At 44.5% G+C, this 20,483-nt stretch overlaps 1 protein-coding gene across 1 annotated transcript in view; it reads right to left on the bottom strand.

Annotated features, from left to right (window-relative positions):
- CABLES2 (Cdk5 and Abl enzyme substrate 2) overlaps positions 1-13,390 on the bottom strand; it is a 45,005-nt gene extending 31,615 nt beyond the window's left edge. The window contains exon 1 of the mRNA XM_024199013.3: positions 13,313-13,390. The gene's annotated coding sequence lies outside the window, so the exon portion shown is untranslated. The remainder of the gene's footprint in view (positions 1-13,312) is intronic.
- Positions 13,391-20,483: the final 7,093 nt, after the last annotated feature.

Below are 20,483 nucleotides of genomic sequence, written 5' to 3'. Positions count from 1 at the left end.
CCATAAGCAAAAGAGGAGTAAAAGACTGAGCATCCATGCTCTGCCCTACAAACAAGAGCTCAGAGGTGAACAGAGGAAGAGTATGGAGAGCCAACTGCGATGTTTTGGGCCTATTAAAACAACATTTTGAAAGTTGAGGTCAGCATCTGAATGCAAGTACCCATCTGAACTTGCCTACGTGCAATTGCATGTATATTTTCGGGATCCAACTTAAGAGATCTGGGTTTCAAAAGTGCATCCCTTTATGATTCTATGAATGCTCTCCCTCTAATCTCTTTTAGGTTATGTTTCCTCTATAGCTTATAGAACCCACGGAAAACTCAGATTAGCTGAATCAGCATTTACATAGCATTTTTCCTCATCAAAAGCTTTTTATAAGCCATAACTAACCACACCTAAGAACAGGACCGTATTGGGATTCAGATAATTTCACCTGCATTCTTAGTAATAGGCATATGTTCAAAACAATTTACAAAAGGCTGTGGTGGATTCTCCACTACTGACAATTTTCAAATCAAGATTGGATGTTTTGCTAAAAGATCTGCTCTAGGAATTATTCTGGGGAAGTTCTATGGTCTGTGTGGGTGATCAAACTAGATGATCACAGGAGTCCCTTCTGGACTTTGAATCTATGAAAACTGAGGGGGGGGGGGTTCAGGGGCTTCTTCTTTCCGATGCAGACAGTTTCAGGAGACTTATTTTCCCCCTAAATATATAGTGAGAGTCAAGGGAGAGGATGGGTATGATTGGGAGGGAAAGAGAAAGGGGATATGGAAGGAATAAGGAGGAATGATAACAGAAGAGTAGACTGAGTAGGAGTGGGTGAAATAAAAGGTAAGGGAATGTGAAACACTATGCCTCAAAAAGGTTTTATGCTTAGGGCTTGTCTACACTACTGGCCGGATTGACAGGCAGCGATCATTCCAGCAGGGGTCGATTTATCGTGTCTATACAATCACTCTAGCGTCGACTCCGGTACTCCATCTCAATGAGAAGCACAAGGCGAATTGACAGGAGACTGTCTCCCGTGAAGACACCGCGGTAAGTAGATCAAAGTACGTTGACTTCAGCTACATTATTTACATAGCTGAAGTTGAGTAACTTGGATCGATTCCCTCCCCCTCGTAGTGTAGACCAGCCCTAAAGCTCTGACAATCATTTGTTCCACATATGGGAAAAAAGTTACAGTGAACACCAGGACCCCATTTCACAACTACATAAGGCCTAATGCTTAGAAATAACATGCCCAAGGTTCACTGCATTTCATATATCATGCAGTTTTGGTGCTGAGTATGTAGACAATTCAAGGATTAAATAATGCCTTGCAAGTAAGTATTATGAAAGCCATCTGTTATGACAAAACCACCAAAATGGTGGTCTGCAGTCCTCTAAAGCATGCCTAGTGTTCTGAGAATTCCAACTATTCCTCAGGTTTCAGAGGGGTAGCTGTGTTAATCTATATCAGCAAAAAGAACGAGGAGTATTTGTGGCACCTTAGAGACTAACAAATTTATTTGAGCATAAGCTTTCGTGGGCTAAAACCCACTTCATCGGATACATGCAGTGGAAAATACAGTAGGAAGATTTTATATATGACACACACACACAGGACATGAAAAAAATGGGTGTTAGAGAGTAATCAGTTAAGGTGGGCTATAATCAGAAGGAGAAAAAAAAACTTTTGTAGTGATAATCAGGATGGCCCATTTCCAACAGTTGACAAGAAGGTGTGAGTAACAGTAGGGGGAAAAAATTAGCATGGGGAAATAGGTTTTACTTTGTGTAATGACCCATCCACTCCCTGTCTTTATTCAAGCCTAATTTAATTTGCAAATTAATCATTACACAAAGTAAAACCTATTTCCCTGTGCTAATTTCCCCCTCCCCCCCCATATCACTACAAAAGTTTTTTTTCCTCCTGCTGATTATAGCCCACCTTAACTGATTACTCTCGTTATAGTTAGTATGGCATCACCCATTTTTTCATGTCCTCTGTGTGCGTGTGTGTGTATATATCTATCTTCCTACTGTATTTTCCACTGCATGTATCCGATGAAGTGGGTTTTGGCCCACGAAAGCTTATGCTCAAATAAATTTGTTAGTCTCTAAGGTGCCACAAGTACTCCTAATTCTTTTAACTATTCCTCAGAGAGCCACCATCACACGCTGGGAGAGATACATCCTATCACTAAAACTCCATTAAAATGCTGTGTGCTTTTTCTTCCTTTCCCATTTCTGCCAATTTCCATATATGCATAACTGAAAATTCTCATCAGGCTGACTCCTCCTCTGCTGTACAATCCATTCAGTCTGTGTCGAAGACACAGGATTGAGGCATCTTTGACCAAAACAAGCAGCAGCAAGTCAGTTATAAGGGGAAAGTCTTGTGGTCAGTTGGCAGTGACAGGAAATGAAATACAAAGAAAGCATATTCTATTTTAGTGAAATGCATATTTGCCAGAATGGATATTTGTTTTGATTACCAGAGACACAATTCATATGCATACACTACTGTGAAAGCCAACTTGCACTCCGCTGGTAGAATAAATGGTCACTCATTCACATGTGTCATTAAAATAAAAGCACCCAATACAGTAGAACTGCAGCATCTCCAAGCATTTGACCAAGAAAGGCGCTTGTACATAACACATTTGTAAAGAGGTTTCATTCTAGTTATTTTATACACAACCCCACCATCTTTCCATCAAACCAATATCCTCTACCCTCTAGACCAGCGGTTCTCAAACTTTAACACCACGAGGACCCCCATTTTTATTTTAAATTTTTCGGGGACCCCAAGTCCCGCCCCCACTCTACCTCTTTTGACAATGCCCCACCTCTTCCTACCCACCCCCGCTTACTCCATCACCCCTCCCTCAGTCGCTCACTCTCCCCCACCCTCACCAGGCTGGAGCACGGGGTTGGGGTGCAGGAGGGAGTGCGGGGTCTGGACTCTGGGCTGGGGTGCAGGCTCTGGCCGGGTGGCGCTTACCTCGGGCGGCTCCCAAAAGTGACCAGCGCCTCTCTCTGGCAGCGTGTGTGTGTTCGCCGCATGCTACACTGCCAGACTTTTAGCGCCTAAAATCTCCCAGTTTGACTTCAATAGCCTCCGGGAGATAGAGGAAGGGGGAGGAGTTGATGGATGTTGGGGGAGGAGTTGATCAGCAGGTCCTGCAGACCCCCTGGAGTCCCCTCGGGGACTTCCCGGAGTCTGGGGACCCCAGTTTGAGAAATGCTGCTCTAAATCCACACAAACACAAGGTTCTAGCCTCACCACCAACCTTGGTTCTTTTCAAACTCAAATCCAGATGCCACCTTTTACCTGCTAGCACCTAGAAAGATTGCTGGGCGCCAGTATTTCCTCAGACTAACACTGGGCATTGGTGCTCTTGCAAAAATTGTTCTTGCACCGGTGCAATTGCAAAAATGGGATTTACAAGGGCTATTTAGATTGCACTGATTCCTCTGAACAGCACTGGATGAAAGACAATAATGTTAGAACCTTCTCTCCAAACCCCACTTCACCCCACACTGGCATCTATGTAGGTCTGTCCATACACAAAGCATAGGAGACATTGTCACATTATTTGGGTCACTCAAGATGCAAAACACAGATTACATTTAGAAATAAAACTTAAAAAAAAATTATGGCTTCAGCGTAGGATATGTTGAGAATAGTGCTTGATGTATGTGTTACATTAAAAAACTATGTTAAAAGGATGTTATTTAGGATCAAGGTTGCATGGCAACTGTACTTCTGACATTTCCCCAACTTTCAAATACTTGACCTTCTTTTCAACCTAAATATTCTTTTACCTTGTTCTGAATGCAATTTCCTAGGGTTTTTTTTTTTTTTAAATGAAGGAAAATGATTAAAAACAAGGTTATACACAATTGTAACAATCTCCCCATCATGCAGCATAAGCAGCATTTGAACTCTGAATCCTGCAACTGAGGGCTGGTCTTCACTACGGGGGAGATCGACACTGCTGCAGCAGGGATCGATTTAGTGGGTCTTCAGACCCACTAAATCGAAAGCAGAGCTCTCTCTCTGGTCGACCCCGGTACTCCAGCTCTCCAAGAGGAATAAGGGAAGTCGACTGGAGAGCGTCTCCCGTCGATGCAGCGCAGTGAAGACACGGGGTAAGTCGACCTAAGCTACGTCAACTTCAACTACCTTATTCACTTAGCTAGAGTAGCGTAACTTAGGTTGACTTACCCCCGTAGTGAAGACAAGCCCATAGACTTCTACCACTTAAGCCAAAGGACTATCCATGTCCACTAGCAACTTTGCTTTCCCAGAGATGGAAATGGGCTGCTGTGATCATGTGCTGGGTCTGAGGAGAGGTGCATCCAGCCCAACTCTCTTCCCCCACTACTGTGCTAGCAGCTCCCAATGAAATGTGCGCTACTGCTTTGGCAGCAGTGCGCGCCAGGCCTTAGAATGTGAAGCTCAGTTATCACCTTGGCTTGCTGTTAAAGCTTTCTAGAGGAACACAAGCCACACAAGTGTTGTTTTAAAACACAAATTTACCTCTCACCCAAACCTGAATGGAATTTCACAGGACAAAGAAAAAGCACTTCTCTAGCCCACAGCCTCCCCTCCTGGCTGGATTTTGAAGGCCTGCTGTAAACAATGAATGTGTTAAAACTTCCCAGGAAAAGATTACCAAAATCTTTTATAATGAAAAGTGCTAGGCAACCTAAATATAGGGATTGTTACCAGCGCACCCAGTGGCAGACTAACACATGGGCCCCGTCCAATTTGGGAGCCCCCACAGGAGTGCCGGTCGGAACCTGGGTAGAAGTGTGGGAGGGGGACCCACCAGTGCCAGAACTGTGGCCCCGCCCCTGGCCAGGCTGGAAACCAGAGCCAGGCAGTGGTCAGAGCTGGCGAGGGAGCCCGACCCACTGTGAAGAGCCCCAGATCCCCTGCCTGCCCTAGGTGGGGACCTGGGGGCCTGAGAGCAGCCCTCACTTTCCAGGGCGTGCTGCTGCTTTTGGGATCCAAGGGCAGGGGATCCAGTCTGGCTTCCTGCCCCCTCCTTTGGGCCTGCAGACACCCTCTGCGGGGAGAGGAGGCCCTGCCCCAGCTGGGAGGCAGCAAGGAGCCCTGGGAGGTTCACAGGCAACGAGGAGCCAGGCAGGGAGGGCTCCTCTAGTGCAGCTCCTATTGCTCCTGGCCCAGCCTCAGTGGCTGCTGCACTCTCCCCAGGCTGTGGGGGGAGGTTTTTGTTTTCGTGTTCCTTTGTTCTCTCCCGGTCAGCGAGGAGCTGAAAATACATCTCCCTAAGCCAGGGGTTCTCAAACTGGGGGTTGGGACCCCTCAGGGGGTCATGAGGTCATTACATGGGAGGTTGCAAGCTGTGAACCTCCACTCCAAGCCCTGCTTGCTACCAGCATTTATAATGGTGTTAAATATATTAAAACAGGTGTTTAATTTATTGGGGGGGGGGGGCGCACTCAGAGGCTTGCGATGTGAAAGGGATCGCCAGTAAAAAAGTTTGAGACCCACTGCCCTAAGCCATATCTGAACTAAGCATCTAATATTACAGAAATAGTAAGCAATAGCAAGGAAATACGTTAAATTATCTTTTGTTTTAGCTTGTGAATTTTCCCTGTGCTAAGAGGGAGGTTTATCCCTGTTTTTGTAACTTTAAAGTTTTGCCTAGAGGGGAAATCCTCTGTGTTTTGAATCTTTTTGTTACCCTGTAAAGCTATCTTCCATCCTGATTTTACAGAGGTGATTCTTTTATCTTTTTTTAAATAAACTTATTTTAAGAACCGGATTGTTTTTCAGTGTCCTAAAGACCCAGGGGGTTTAATCTGTGCTCACTCTGTAACCAATTGGTTAGGATATTATTCTCAAGCCTCCCCAGGAAAGGAGGTGTAGGAGCTTGGGGGGATATTTTGGGGGAGGTAGGGCTCCAAGTGGCCCTCCCTGAATGTTTGTTTAAATCACTTGGTGGTGGCAGCGATACTAAGGGCAAGGAAGGAATTTGTGCCTTGGGGAAGTTTTTAATCTAAGCTGGTAGAAATAAACTTAGGGGGTCTTTTATGCAGGTCCCCACATCTGTACCCTAGAGTTTAGAGTGGGGAGGGAACCCTGACAGTGCCCAAGGTAACAACCATGTGTAGCACCGCTCCTCCTGTCACCTCTGGCCTAACTGGCTTGCAGTTTGGGAGGCAACACCTCTATGCCCCCCACAAACTATGCCGTGGCCACTCTGCCTGATGCTGCTACACCCATGTTAAAAAGTGGGGAGGCATGGTCCCCCTAACCCCACCCCCTGGTTCTGGCACTATGCCCAGGGCCATAATAAATCTTAATCCACTTCTGAGTGCACCCTATAATTTTTTAAGGGCACAGATTTGGGGGATGAGTGTCCCTCTAATATAATTACTTTGCTTACAAGGTAACAATTAAACACTTCAATTTAACATCTGCTTTCTGAAGGTAAAACTGTAATAGTAGTTTGCAATAGATCATAAACACAATAGCCAGAAGCCAAAGATTAGCTATGTAGGCGTTTAAGAGCTCTACATTTGAAGAATGCCAGAATGTTTTTAGCTCAGGGCAATCAGTAAGTAGTTACCTGCTTTATCAGAAATACTCCATGTTTGTTACACAATCTAAATTTCATTATGTTTGCTTGTGTGACTGAGTACTAAGCATTTTTAAACTCTGAATAAACCACAGAGCCAAAATATTTCTATGAAGGATCACAGGCATCTCCAGGCATGCTTACCTTTCCCAAAGAGTTAAAGCTGTGAAACTGTAAAGATATACAGGGTAGATACTGAAGTTTTATTCCAGCTAACCAAACAATAAAACCATTTATTCAGGGGAAATTTATAGAGCTACAAAAAAGTCAGTCACTGGCTAGCTGCTGCTCTTACTGCAAAAAAGGTCAGAAAGCCAATTTGTCTCTGTAGTTTGAAGGAGCTCTCTGAACTGGTGGTAAATAACCTGCACTATCTGCCTCATCTCCCTATTAGTGAATAGCTTGCAACAAATGGAAATACACACCCCAGTGCTATTAAGCTAACACTTCACATGGACTGGTTCTATGATCGCCCACAATAACTTCCCTAATCCTATGTCAACAGTATACAGCAGCACTAGAGCATGCGATTCAAATACAGACACGGTAGAATGGCCATCAGTTCAATCAGCTAAGCAGCTGTAAGTTTGAACAGTCCACTTATCTGCAGTTATTGAGAAGAGAGACTCCTACTCCGAGACTTGTTATGGTAAAAAGCATCTGACAGTCCAAACATTGACTCATCACACACACAGCTCTCAGAAATGGTACAGCTGTTGCACACCATGAGCTCTCTGAACTCTTGAGTGCCAAAACCTGAGGGAAGACACTAGTTCACTACCTCAGTTTTTTGGGGAAAAGATATTATTTTAAAAGGTGAATTGCAGAGATTTTGTTTTAAAAAATAAACAGAAATCCCAAATAAATTTCAAAGCTAGAGGATGCATTTTAAAACAAAATGCAGTAAAAACCTCACTAGTTTGCTGGGTGGGGATGGGGGAAGAACACTGAAAATCACTGAATGCTGTAAGTTCTCAAGTAAGCTATTAACCTCCCCATGAATACTGCATCACTACATATATATTGGACAACTATAATTTATGGTATTTCAACAAGTATATTTATAGTAGACTACCGTGAAAATAATGAAGTCTTGGTCATATGAGACCTTGCTACAGAATCTGCTAGGATATTTTTGCTAAGAAGTTGGGACGAAAACACCCCCATTTTTTGTTGTGAGTTATAAAGTGTTTAGATTAATATTGCTCATAAGTACATCTCAATTGGCAGCGTTCATTTTTTACTGTCTCAGAAACAGGCAAGGATTTCACTTGTATTGGTTTCACTTCTAGCAGTGGTTTCTCCAGAACAGGGGTGATGCAAGCTGGCATGAGTGAGTTACAGGCAGGGCATGTGGGGTAAAAATGATAGAAAAGGCACTGCTGTGTCTTTTCTAGCACATACTTGATTCTAATGCACTTGTCAATGACATTTTCACAAGCAATTAATTGCTTTGAAAAATTACAGCAATTGCATGAAGATAAGAACAATTGCAAGTATACTTAAGTCTACACAGAGATTTCCCTTGATTGGGATCTCAAAAGATATTTTTAAAAGCTGCTGGTCCCCTTTAGAAGATGATGTCAAATGATCTCATAGGTCAGTCACAATGGAAATTTTGCCTAAGGACTCTTTGGTCAGAGTGCAGCGTACATCAAGGCATATTTTTTCTACAGACCAGGCAGCCTCTCTTTTATGGACATATATTACACAGTGGGTTTTTGTTGTTGTTTTGTTTGGCGAATTGTGAACATGAATATTAGGATGATTGGTGGGCACAACGGAAGCTAGTCATGCAAACATTAACCTTTACACCCGCAATTCCTTTGCTGCTGCAAAGAAGGCAGGTACAAGTTATGTGCGTGAAAAAGGTACTTGCTAAACAGGGACTGGGCTAATGCCTAGCTAACATTTAGACAAATGAACAAGGTGTAAATTGTGAATTTATTCATTTCAGCTCTACAAAGCACATGCCACTATTGTACTTGCGCCTGCAAGCTCTTCAAAAGCTGGGGACGACTTCTTTGTTTAGTATCTTCTGCTTCTTGTAAAGTACTGAGTGCACATTTGAAGTCTTACAAAATTAAAACTAAAATGGCATAGAAAGCGTCTATATTATGATGTTAAGATCTGCTGGAGTCTCAGTAATGACCTCATATCAAACATTTTTCAAAAGATATGTTAACAAAATGTTGCCCCAGCCATATGGATCAAACATGTATGTTTGCAGAAATGGCTTAAAGATAAAATGTTTCTTCAACTATAAATGATGGTGCTGCAAAGCACGACATCAACAGTCACAGATATAGATGCTTGGTGGGATATTTCTCCCCCCTTACATACTGAATTAATTTGACAGTGACTATATCAACATGACACACAATTAATAGCAGCTATTTAAAAAAATGTCAGCCTTAACTATAAATCATATTTTAATATCACCACCTATAAAGATGATCTAAATCAATTTAAGCCATTTCTGATTTATTAGCAACCACACATTATTATGAACAGTTCCTCCAATTGCTAAGCCAAAAACAGCTTAATTTGGGAAAGTAAGTGACTGCATGCAGAATATGAAATGGCATTGTGACTGCTGAGGTTTTGATCTGGCCAGATATTTGTTTGCAGGCTAAACTAAATGCACAGCGGATATATTTCACTGTTATTCCCTGCATTAGTGCCATACCAAAACCTCACAAGTGCATAATAAACAATGTCATGTATAGTTGTTGCTCCCATTCTTCACGCTTTCATAACTTGGCTATTTTCAGAGCCCTCAGTTATCTGATTCCATGGCAAACTGTGCCAATTTCAGGCCCAGCTGCAGAAATTCATTAAGATCCAGCAATGCTGCTCTGTTCCCTATTCACCTCCTCCCTCCACCCTCTTTTGTTAGCCTTATTCTTTGAAAGAACAAAAGAACGGAGTAAGATGGAAAAGGAGAGAGGGAGGAGGGACGACAGGCAGAAAAAGAAAGGTGGTGAAAAAGCATATTTGTAATTTTAGATATTCTACCAGCCCATCTGCACAAAAGACAAAGGCTTTCAACCTTCAATCTTTCTTTTAAATGTACAATGTATAGCCAGCAGCATTTTAAAATTGGGTATTGAGATTTATAAAGCAAATCAAGAAAGAAAGCGCTGTTAGCATATTCTCGCAGGCTAAATATTAATAAGGGGTATGTGTTGAAACTTTCCACCCTACGGGCTTGTCTTTACTAGACAACTGTATAGCAACTGTGAGTAATTGAGCATCATGTCACTGACTAGTCAAGCTGGACCTGAGCAAACTGTGTTCAGCATAATGTTAGTCAATATTCATTAAACCCTCCACCTAGTAGAGTTTAATCATGATTTACCCTGGTCTACATTGACCAGACACGTCAGCTACCTTCTGTTTGCCAGAAGCTGGGAATGGGCAACAGGGGATGGATCACTTGAGGATTACCTGTTCTGTTCATTCCCTCTGAAGCACCTGGCATTGGCCACTATTGGAAGACAGGATATTGGGCTAGATGGACCTTTGGTCTGACCCAGTATGGCCGCTCTTATGTTCTTATCTTGGCTCTTCCCAATAGCATACAAACATTACAAGTTCTTCAGTGAAGCCACATCCTAGTTAGCAACACTGTACAAATAAATTTAGAATGTTCTCTGTAATTATATGGGTGTCAGTGCCATCGAATCAACAGCTGTGCCACAGTATTACAGGGGAATTGGATAGGTTATGAATACATCGATTTGGAGCTTATTTACGTGACAAAAATAGTTTAACCCATTTGAGTGAGCACCACCATACAGCAAAAACTGAGTATCTACTATTTAAATTCCAGAGTCCCACTAAAATGACAATTGTTTTTCCCATTGTTTTGTAGAAGATTTGGGATGATAGAAAAACATGCAGCTATTATGAAACATTTTCTGTTCCATATTATACAGAGGATACAGTGGCTGGTGCATATGATGGAATAAAAAAAACAAACAACATTCTATATGGATAATAGAAACCTGTTCCACTGAAAATACAGAGCAGAAAATTTTTACCTTTTGCAGACACACGGACTACTTCCCAAGAACAAGGCTGAACCTAGTTATTTTATTACAGCACCGTAGATGTGCATGGTGCCGTACAGACAAAAAAATGTGACGAGTCACTGACCTAAGAAGATTAGCATCTAAATTAGATACTGAATAGGGAGAATTGACCTCAAACAAGAGGACTGAGATGTGATAAGGAAAGGAATGTTTACATACTATAAAGTCACATGGTTGTTTGTGTAATACACATTGTGTTAGTCCCTTATAAGTAACTTGGCACATGAAGGGGAGGAGTCACACTGAACAGTTGAAATATAACTGGATATGTAAATTTTCAGCCTCCATTGGTGTACATATGCGAAACTTCATGCACACGATTTTGCTCCTGTGTCTGTAGCATGCAAGACACCTACAGGTACATAGGTGTCTATACCTGCAAAGTGTAGGGGCACTTTAGTGCTTATACAAGCAGAGATCCAGATGGAAATTTCCCTCAAGAGATTTAATTATGATTTTAAAAGTCAAAAGGAAGTGCACACAACCAAAACATCTCCTGTTACTTGTATCTTCCCTGAAAAATGAAGAACTGCTTGTTATTAATGTGCACCTTCAAGAAAAAAAAAAAAATACTGTTGATCAACACTGTTGTTTCCAGATCGCTAACATGGAGAGGGCAGCCTGGGCCTACATATAAAGACTTTGTGGACCATACATGGTATACAGGTCTGCTGTGCAGGAAGATGTTGCAGAGCAACACTGTTTCTTTAGATCTTATGCAACAACAATATTTTGTACAGTAATCTGCAATGTGTAAAAAGCTAAACATGACAGTTGAGCCTTCTCTCCCTCTTCCTAAGGGAACTGAGACAGGACCAGTCACTATTGGGGGGGGTTGGGGGAGAGAAGAGCAGATAGGAAGTGGGAGTGGAGGAGTAAAGAAAGGACAGGACAACTGACATGGGTCACTCATCATAAAAGGATTTGTGTAGCCATCTTCATTGATGCTGGAGCCTTCATGTGTCCTGGTAACAGTGTCCTATGGATCATAGGACATATCCATTACTTTCAGCTGCACTGAACAAGTACATTGGTCAGATGCATCGGAGAAGCTGCCTGGCATTACAACTTGAGTAACAACATTCCTATTTAAGCACTGCAATCAACTTCTGAAGTTAGCAAACCACTGACCATGACTAAGGGGCTCATATCTCTTTGTACTATTGTTTCCGCCCCTCCGTAGACTCAATGGGGCAGTTAACACTGTATGGCTATTTTTGTGAGCAAGATGAGTAGAATAATCATTAATTAGATAAACAATAATTAGATAATCCACATTTCAGACCAGTAAGAGTTCTCCTAAACACAGTCCAGTCATATTTCTTCACTGAAACACAATGTACCCATCTCTGAAGTTCACCCAAGGATGCCTATAGCATACAAGCCATTGATTAATATTGCTCACGAAACAATAGTGTAAACAAGAAGTAGACAATTAAAAAAAAAAGTACAGAGAATTGAGATTAAGGGGAGCAAATTATAGCTATCTAGGACACATTCACTGGCACAAAGTTGTGTTTAATTAATTGAATCAGCATGATCTGAGGGGGGGGGGGAACATGCTTCTGAACAGTTGAAAATCTATGATCACTAATACCATACAGTACAGGATTTGTATTACTTCAAACTAACAGCTTGTTTTCTGACAGAAATATGTTGCAAAACAGCCCCTTTCCCCACAAAAATGCTTTTTAACAGTCTGACCACTTATTACATCTTTATCAGTGTGCTACCAAATTACTAAGCATTAGCCACTTACAGACTTTTGTAAGGCTCAAAGAAAAAAGTTTTTCTGCAAGGAGCATGCCTGCTAATATCAACATATCAAGTCAGCTAAGAGTAGAGAAACAGAAACACAGACCAGCTGGTTTGTGCCCAGCCTTAAGGAAGACAGATGTCAAAATGACCTCCTAGATCTCAGGCTGATGAGAAACCCCCCAAAGTTCACTGACTGGCTCTGATGAAGAGAGACAGAAAGGGAAACCCGCTCCCACTCGCATAAAAACAAACATGCAGGAGTACAAAGGGATTAGTAGTACTGAACCGAACCAAAACCCCCAACACACTTCCTCTGGCTTTTATAAAGCCAGGCCACCCAGCTAAGGGCTTTCTCCTAACGCACCTCAACAAAAGACAGGTGGATACAATCTAGGAGCTAATACCAGCATAAGAAAGCGCTATACCTTTGGCGCACCCCCCCCCTCCACCCCCAGTAGGTGCTCCCAACTTTCCCAGGCTGGCTCTCAGCCCCCTCACCCTATGCTTTCCATAGCATGGACATTCCTCCGGCTTGCTCTTAGGCTGGGGATTAGTCCACGGGGTGGGAGGGTCCGGGGAAAAGGGTCACAGCTAAGCCCCCCTTCGGGGCTGGACTCTCCCAGGCCCCTGCCTTGGCCGGGGGTGAGCGCCTGGCTGAGGGGGGGCGAGGCTAGGGGCTCACCCCACATTCTCCTTCGGGGGAATGAGATGTCCCCTGCTCGGTCTCAGCCCAGAGCAGAGACCCGGGGGGGCCCTGCCTGCTCCGACGCTCTGCCCAGGGCAGGCGAGCGCGGAGGGGACACCCTGGGAGAGAGGGGCGGGACCCAGGCGTCCGGGACCCCGCGCGCTCACCTTTGCCGCTGCACCTCCAGCGTGAATCCGCCGCCGCCGCCGCCTCCTCCTGGGACGAGCTGCGTGGGGCTGAGCAGCCCCGGGGGGCCCGGCAGGGCGGGCGGCGTGGGGGGCGTGGGCCCGACCTGGCCGCCCACGAGCAGCTGGGGCAGGAAGGCGGCCAGCCGGGCCGGCTCCGCCTCGCCCTTGGCCCCCACGGCGTGGGCCGGGGGGGCCCCGCTGGCGGGCAGCGGGGCGGGAAGGAGCCGGGTGAGGGCTCCGGCCGGCTCGGCCGCCGCCTCCTCCCCCGCCGCCGCCGGGGCCGAGGGGGGCGGCGGCTTCTGCGGGGCCAGGCCGGGGGGGCGCCCGTCGAGGGAGATGTTGTTGAGGAAGTAGAGGGCGGCCTGCCTGCGCCGGGAGTCGCCCCGCTTCCGCGGCGGGGGCTGCTCCCGGGACGGCCGGCTGGCGGGGGACCCGCACGCCGCGGCCGCCGCCATCCTCTTCCTCCGCCGCTGGCTGCGCGGCCGCCTCAGCCAGCCAGCCGCCGCCCCATTGGCCGCTTCGCGCCGGGATGCAAATGAGGAACGGGCCGATGCGTGCGCTCATTGGCTCGGCCTGCCCCCCCTTCCCATTGTCGAGGCGGCCCCGCGGGCTCTACTGGGTCCTAAAGCCGGCAATAGCGCAGGGCGCACAAAGGGGGAGCCGGGGGGAGGAACAAGGGGCAGCGGCCCTAGGGGCGGGGGCACCAGGTAGGGTGACCAGATGTCCTGATTTTATAGGGACAGTCCCGATATTTGGGGCTTTTTCTTATATAGGCTCCTATTACCCCCCACCCCCTGTCCCGATTTTTCACACTTGCTGTCTGGTCACCCTAGCACCAGGCGAACAGCCCCCCGGGGGGGAAGCACAAGGAGACACTCCCCAAGTATGGGGGACAAAGAGACACCCCCCCAGGGGCGGGGGTCCAAGGGGTCCCACCCCCTAGGGGTGGAGGTACAAGGAGACACACCCCTGGGGGGAGCATAGTAGGCACCGGCTCCCTGGGGCCAGACACACAAAGGGCACCATCTCCATGCGGAGTCAGAGGGATGTGTTGTGTAGAGTTTGGCCATAGGACCTGCTGTGCCTAGGGCTGGCTGTGGGTCCTTATGCAAGTCACCTACCCTCTCTGTATCTGAGTTTCCCCCACATGGAATAGTAATCCTAATCTGCCCCCCAGAAGGGAGTTGAAGGGCTAATTCATAAACATGCCTGTTGAGCTTTGAAAGTATCAGAATTTTTTTAATGTTATTTATTTATTTATTTTATTAGCTAGATCCCTTGATGTGCTCAGGACTGTAGATGGTACTTAAATTGGGGAGCAGGGGTTTCAACGAGTCGGAGACCTGGACAAAAAATATATAAAAATAAATCAAGGTGGGTTGCTGAGAAGTGAACTTTAAACTCCATTTCACCAGAGCTGCTGCTCCCAGTCTATGATAGCCCACCTCCCCCCACACTATACACACACACTTTTGTCAGAACACTTTCAGCACTGAGGGCAGGTGACAGAAACAAATGCAGCCCCTGCTGAGAGGGTTTTACAGCCTCCAGTTCGGTTCAAGGGGTTTTGATCATTTTATTTGACATGTTTTCTCCATCACTGGAAATTTTAAAATCAAAGTTGGCTGTTTATTTATTTATTTATTTATTTACACGATGTCTAGGAATTATTTTTGGGTAGTTCTATTGCCTGTGTTATACAGGTCAGACTAGATAGTCACAATGGTCCCTTCTGGCCTGGGAATCTATTAATCTATAACTATGTGGTTCTTGTGTTTTCCCAAATAAACAACATTTGGGGGTTCAGGAGTCCTTAGGAATATGGGGGTTCAGGAGTCCTTGGGTGTTTCTACCTGTAAAGGTGACTTGGGTGTGTTTGTGTGTGATAGGTTGTTAGTTCCTTTAACCTGGGAGTGGATAAGGTTTCAGGGAGGGTCTCATTTTTTCTTTTAATCAGATCCCCTAGGCAGCATTGAACATGGCCCTTCTTACTGCTATAACACCCGGCAGAAGGATTAACATTTTGGGGACTTGTCTGGCAGTTGAACGTAGGACCACTGGATCTAAAAACATGCAGTGTTACTGCTTTAGCTGAAAGACTCACCTCTGCTTGCATGAAAGCTGTAGCAGACTCATAAACCTCTACGTGTTCCAGCCGCTTGGGGGGCAGCGAAGAGTGACGCAGTGGAGTGTGGGTTACATATTGAGAAGACTCACTGGGAGACTTAAAAGGGTGGCAAAGAGTCCTGCATCCGACGAAGTGGGTATTCACTCATGAAAGCTCATGCTCCAATACGTCTGTTAGTCTATAAGGTGCCACAGGATTCTTTGCTGCTTTTACAGATCCAGACTAACATGGCTACCCCTCTGATACTTAAAAGGGTGAAGACGTAGGCCCTAGTACCACAAACACAGCATGCCAGTTGTTCCATTAAGGTCAATGGAATTACTCACATGCTTAAAATTAAGCAGGTACATAAGTATTCACAGGATCAAGGCCTTAGAATGTTGAATTTCATTTTCCAATAATACCAAAAAGGGCCACATTTTTAAAGAGGCTTTACACCAACTTTTAATACTATGCCTGCAACTGTGCACCTGCAATCAAATCGATGTCTAACTACGGTACATGAATTGTAGATGCTAAACGGTGGGCACAAGATTAAAGGCAGATTTTTTTTATATGGCCCATAAACCACTATATAAACGCTAAATATTATTATTGTAGATCTTTCGTAAACTCTATTTTTTTCATACTGTCCTAAATATAATAACATTTGTGTTATAAAATTAATAGTATTTAATAATAGTAACAAAGGAAAACAAGGCACAAAACATTGTTTTCTGTAGGCTCTATTTTTAAAAAAAGCCACTGCAAAAAAAATCACTAATACAATGTTGTATTTAAAAAAATCAGAGAATTCAGAGGAAACACCCTATCATTTATGACAGTCAGTGTAGGTCAGGTTTCGTCCTAAATCATTTGGTAGCATCACTTTATCAGGAAAGACACCAAAAACATAATTTAGGTTAAAAAATAATGTCAAGCTCCCTTGTTGTCAATCTCATCAACGAGGTGAAGGGATGAATGGGCACGGAGACTCAGCTAGCCTTTCTCTGCAGTTCTCTAGAGCCCAAGATGTGAATTAAAATGGAAATAATTTTTCTTGTTTTCTGTTGGCAAAAACAGCTGTACAATGTAACCAGTCCCACTGAGTCAACAGAAAAGCTGAAACAATAGCACAGAGAGAAGGATACAGACTAACACGGCTGCTACTCTGAAACAGAGAGAAGTGAACTTCCACAGTTATCTTGATGGGTTGCTATCTTCAAAGCCCAGTTAAAGAGCTTGAATGCCAATGCTGTTAATGCTTGAATGCCAGAGAGCTTTCCTGATCCATCGACAAATGTGCTCCTTTAGTGTGGATGAGTGTAGCACATATGCCCTCATATTTCATTCAGGTTGTTACTAGAACATAGGGACATTCCATCAGCAGTGAAGGCATTTACACAAATGAGGATAACTGGATCCAACCCATGTCAGCCTTCCCTTCCTTGGCCTCCCTACTTCCATCCCCCAAACAGGACTTGGGAAGGGGAAGGGACACCCCAGTTTCAATTTAACCTACCAGTACAATATTACTTAAGTACAAGATACTGTTATGGCAAAAAGCCCAACAGACTATGTTGTTGAGCAGTATCCTCCAGTGCTGACCTCAGGCGCATTTGACTCTTAAGTGCCGCAGAGTCTCTATGATAAATACTAGGGCTGGCTGGTTTATATTTACAAGAGCACAGTAGCATAGATGTAAAGTGCCATTTTTTGAATGCCTCTTAAAGTGCCTCTTTTGCACTCTGCCTACTAATCCATCTCCCTGGCACTTACTCTTATATCCCAAACCTTTGAGCCAGCCACGACCGATTGGCAGCTTTCACCTTTCACTGGTGCATTAATCACATGACCTGAAGTGATGTTCCAATGATCTTGTTTGACTACAGTCAATTTCACTTGGGAGCTGTGTTCCCTCTTGACACCTACTGGAGCAGAGTGGACATTTCCCCCAGAACCCTAACTGAGATGCATTCATCAATGCAGGTATTTTTTATGCTCTTCTGTCACTGCTCGTTTCCAGTTAGAAGCATAATGACACGCCAGCCTCAGGGGAAAATGTTACTGAGTGGATCACAGTGCCAATAGCTATATGCCTTGGAAAATGATTCAAGCTTTCACTGCAACATTAAGTGTTTTAAAAAGGCTGAGCTGATTGATTTAATCATATAACTCTCCACTGGGGAGGGTTATGTGCTCCCTTCATGAAAAATGTATGTGGCATTTACATGAGGATTTTTGACTGAATGAATCAAAACCTTTACTTAACCATATGGCACAGGAACTGCAATATGGATTATTAACAACAGACTGGTAACTTTCTTGGTGTGATCTTGTAAAATTTGTCTTCTGAATAAGTAGCAAAAAATCAGCACTCCGCATAGATATTCAGTGTTCAGCAGAGACAGTGGCCCACTTGGTAAAGAGCAGGACACAATCAGGGCGGCCGGGGTGTGTGAGAGGGGAGTAAGAAAGGCTTTGAGGGAGAGGAGAAAGCAGGGATGCCCAGGGGTGCGTGGGGAAGACCAGTGTAGGTTGCCTCAAGAAGCCTGATATGATGACCTCCCAGGTTAAGGACCACATCAGAGTAACTCCCTAAATAACCCCCTTCCTAAATCTACCCAAATCCATGCTACCATCAATTATCTCCCCCCCCCAGTCCGTCAATAGCATCATAATCTATCTCACTTCCAGCCCTGCTCCATCCTTCCTCCTCTCCAGCAGATCAGTGATCCAGCCCCTTTCAGTCCACCAATTCTCCTTGTTCACCTTCAGCATCTCGACAGGCTGCCTCTGCTCCCATCCTCACTCAATGCCAGCCTCCTTTTCATAGCAGGGGCTGCCTCATCTTCCCTTCCAGGTGCACCACTGTGTGGGAAAATGGAGCTGCCCTTCTGGCAGCCCAGGGATTCTCTGCTTCCAATCCCCGTATCTTCTCCCCATAGCTCTGTGGGGTGACATGGACAGGGAGCAGGAAATGGCAGGAGACAGAGACCCTCTTGCAGGGCTGGAAGGAGTCTGCCTGGCTGATCCGTCTTCTGCCCACCCAGCAGCTGAGACATCCTAATGACAGACAGGAGCTGAAGACTAAAAAAAAATGCTAGTTGAGCTGCTAGAAAAGCTGGAGATGCTGGGGGTGTGGGCTAAGGAGCAGGGCAAAGGCTTGCATCTCCACTCAGAAGGGCACTGGGAAGTCTGGTGAGGGGTGAGTTGCTCAGGTAACGTTGTGCATTACAGTTCTTGGTTTGGCTAAAAACCCTCATAATAAGACCAACATTTTGAATTCATGAACCAAAATTTCAAAACTAGCCTCTACATTTGCACATGTAGATTAGTGTACACAATGCGTCTGTGTCTGAAAAATACAGGCCTTGTGCCTGGAAGCAGCTTTTGTGCCATGCAGCCCAGGGAGACATGAATTGTGTCTTTAGGGGGGGCACACTCGATTTCTGCACACAGAACTGGAGCCACAGATTTAAAGGTGGGGAGGAGCCCTTTTGAAAACCTGGACCTGGCTACATTTTTCAAAACTAGACACCCAAGATGAGATTGTCAAGAGTGACTAGTGAGGCTGGGTGCCTTGACATCTGGGTACCCAATAGACACCTTCAAGGGGGCTGATTTTCTAAAAGTGCTGAGCACTCGCCCTCACCTCCTTTGAGGTGTCTGAAATTGGGCACCCCAAAAGCGAGGGACTCAAAATCACTAGTCGCTGCTGAAAATCTTGCCCCTAAATTTTTGCTAATAATATACAGTATGTGCCCACACATGCAAACTATCCCAGCCAAATGTGCAGCTGCACACGCAGAACTAGCAATTGCATACTGCAAACTTGACTTTTTATGCAGGTATTTGTTTGTATGTGCAAGTACATACTTTGTGCATACAGGGTGAAATTCACCCTGAGCAGAGCTCCTGCACAAGGCCTAGGTATCACTCACATCCCGCTGAAATCCTCAACACTTAGGTGGGATTTAAACATTGCATAGATCGCATGCCAGCCCTCTGCACAGGATGAATTGCATCTGCAGTGAATCAGTGAATGAGGCTGCATTATTATTATTTGCTGGCATTACTGACTGAATCAGACCCAATTTAAACAAGAAAGCTCCTCTTTATGGAGGAATTGGTGATCAGCATGATGAAAAAAGGCACGTGTTAAAAGAAAAGGATAAGGGAATGGGTTTTTGTGAAAATCCTGTGTTATTAAAAATTTCCTTATGTGTGGCAGTAACTTCTTCAAGTTTAATGTTTTTAAGGATTTTCTCATTAAAGAGGTTAAATAAAACATCCCCAACATTCTGTAGCCAGGTAGCTAATGACATTTCAGAATATTGAAAAAAAGATTAAGAATCTAATTTGCCTTTCACTGTTTGCGCTTCTTTACTTTCTGCATTTCATTCCGCTCAGACAATAAGGAAAACATTTGAGCTAGTTTCATTTTGCTTCTAGTCAGCTTTACTTCCTGGTTTCCACACTTGAATATAGCACTGGAATGTTTGAATTACAAATATACTCCAGAGAAACTTTTGTGTAGGGTTTAATTTTGTTGTTGTTTTAAGATAGAAATGTCTATCGATTGTCAAGATTTGTAAAATCTTTGCGTCTTACAACACCTATATTTTGGGTCTAGAAACTACCTGGAAATGTCCCTTTAGTGCCGAATTGGACAAGAGGCTGACGTGCAGTAATAGAATAAGGGTGTTTGATATGTGTTTCCAGGACGTGCAAGCTGACAGCGGTATTTCATGCTGTAAGTATGATCCAATATATATGAGTGCTTGAGGATCAGCAAGCAAAAAATTACAACAGTCTGTTATTGGAATCTGGATTTTCACAGCAGGTAATAAGGGAGACAGTCCTGGCTATTTATAATGGAATAAAAGTGAACGAGACCCTAAGCACAGATCTAAACACTCTTACAGTTTATGGAATTTCAGATCCAGATCCTTATCTAGTAGAAACCAACTGGGTAAGACGTGAACGAGTTCCTTTTGGGAAACCAATTCACGATTCCAACCATTAGATTAGAATTTCCTT

This window comes from Terrapene carolina, unplaced genomic scaffold (assembly GCF_002925995.2).
Source record: "Terrapene carolina triunguis isolate 2854851 unplaced genomic scaffold, T_m_triunguis-2.0 Scaffold130, whole genome shotgun sequence".
Classification (NCBI taxonomy): domain Eukaryota; kingdom Metazoa; phylum Chordata; order Testudines; family Emydidae; genus Terrapene; species Terrapene triunguis.
The sequence above is the reverse complement of the archived record's forward strand: the minus strand, read 5'-3'. Positions and strand labels throughout refer to the sequence as shown.